At 42.7% G+C, this 1,909-nt stretch overlaps 1 pseudogene; it reads right to left on the bottom strand.

The window, feature by feature from the left end:
- Window positions 1–792: 792 nt before the first annotated feature.
- LOC102474676 (28S ribosomal protein S15, mitochondrial pseudogene) lies at window positions 793–1,501 on the bottom strand (annotated as a pseudogene).
- Between the last annotated feature and the right edge of the window lie 408 nt (window positions 1,502–1,909).

The raw sequence follows: 1,909 nt of genomic DNA, 5'->3' as shown, positions 1-1,909 counted from the left end.
TTTTTTCTTATTTTACATATAAATCATCAAACAATAAATGTCCTTGTCACAATCTATAAACTTGTCTGCATGATAATTGTATCTTGCCATTCATTCTGGTCAAAATAAAAACTTGTTCTGCTTCTAAAACCAACCTCTCCACTGAGCCTGAGTTTATTGTCTTTTCTCGTCTAACTTGCTCACTTGCAAAATAAATTTTCTTTGGTCTATTATTATCATCATCAGCCTACAATCATCCTGTAATTTCTACCATCTTAATAAAACAAAGTCTCCCAGATTCTGTATCTTCTTTTATATAGATCTTTCTCTAATCAAAACTGTATTAGAGCAGGACAGATCAAGGAGGTGTGTGTACTTATCTCCAACTTTTCACCTCCTAGTTACCCGCAGTCTAATCCTAAATTTTTATTTAAAATATTTCACTAAAACTAGTCTTTTTTTTTTAAACATTTTAACATAATTTATTGGTTTTGAGTGCTGTGGTTCGGCTTTGGAAGAGCTCTGGATTCCTCTAGTCTTGTTTTGGGGCTGCAGCTGCTGCAGCTTTTTTTTTTTTGAGAGGTTTTTGCTATAGGGTGCATGTGTTTGCCAGACAGAGAGAGAGAGACAGAGAGATAGAAAGTGAGAAATCACCCCCCAGAGGGGATGGCCATGCCACAATCCCTTCTCCTCCATTCTCCTTTTGGGATCTTGGACACGCACACACACACGCCCGGCGTGAGTTTAAGCCACCGGGTCCAGGACTCGAACCGTGGTCAACTACGTTGGGAGTCCAGCGACATAGCCATTACGCTAACTGCTGGTCCCAGCGGCTGCAGCTTTTAAGGTCCTTTGTTGCTTCTTCAACTTCTAAACCTGAAAAACCCAAATACACAGAGCCTTCTTGGTCACTTAAGCAGCTGTGGACTGTTCGGTAGTACAACAGGGGGAAGGTGTATTCTTTCTCCAGCTCTCTGCATGTCTTCTCGAAGACATCGTAGTTGGTATTCTGGAAATTGAGCATCTTTTTCCTCTGATCAGTGCTCTTCAGCAGATAGTGTTTGTATGCTTTGTTCTTTCGGTGTTTCTGCAGGTATTTTTCATAATTGCGGATCATGACGGTCAAGGCAACAATTCGAGCCTCCAGGGAGCTGTTGTCCTCAAGGTTTGACATCACCTTGTTCATCAGCTGTTCTTGCTGGACTTTTAGCTTCTCTTTCTGGTTGGCCATTTCCAGAGACAAAAGTCTTTTCATGACGCCATCCACTTTCTCAATTCCAGGGGCATTCTAATAGTCTTTGAGCAGTGTAGAAGGGAGCAGGTCATTGTCTTGGCTGGGCTGGACTGGTTTCTGGACGGCATTATCCGTGGGTGGCCTGGAGGAGACTTCGAGCTGCAGACCCCACTGGTTGGGAGAAAGCCTAGTGCTCCCTCCTCCCGGAAGCCCCAGGGCCGAGGCCTGGGTTACTTTTACTGCTTGGGGCCGAATCGAACTCAGCACTCTCCACGTGGTCCTCAGCATGATGACTTCTGACCCCCTTGGTGCCCGCTACTCCTCCGCCGTCCCTTTCGCTGTCGGACCAGATTACATGGGCGCCGCCATGCTGATTCAACCTAAAACTAGTCTTACGATTATCATCTACCTTCTTACCACATCTGATGGTCAATTCTATTTTTCCTTTATCTTTCTCTACTATTTTGTTACTGTTGATCTTCTCCTTTTTTGGAACAAGTTAAAAACATTGATTTCTGTGATTCTGTGCTCTATGAGGTATACAGAACTAGGAACCAACTTTTATCCCACATCAATGTTTATTTTTTCTCTCATTTGTTGATTCTACTCTCTTTTCCAGTAAAATTCAGGATTTCCCTTTGTCATAGTGTATTATTCTCTGTCTACTCATTTTTAGGCCAGTCTAATGGTTTTTAA

The sequence above is a fragment of the Tupaia chinensis genome, unplaced genomic scaffold (genome assembly GCF_000334495.1).
Source record: "Tupaia chinensis unplaced genomic scaffold, TupChi_1.0 Scaffold144474_1, whole genome shotgun sequence".
Lineage (NCBI taxonomy): Eukaryota > Metazoa > Chordata > Mammalia > Scandentia > Tupaiidae > Tupaia > Tupaia belangeri.
The sequence above is the reverse complement of the archived record's forward strand: the minus strand, read 5'-3'. Positions and strand labels throughout refer to the sequence as shown.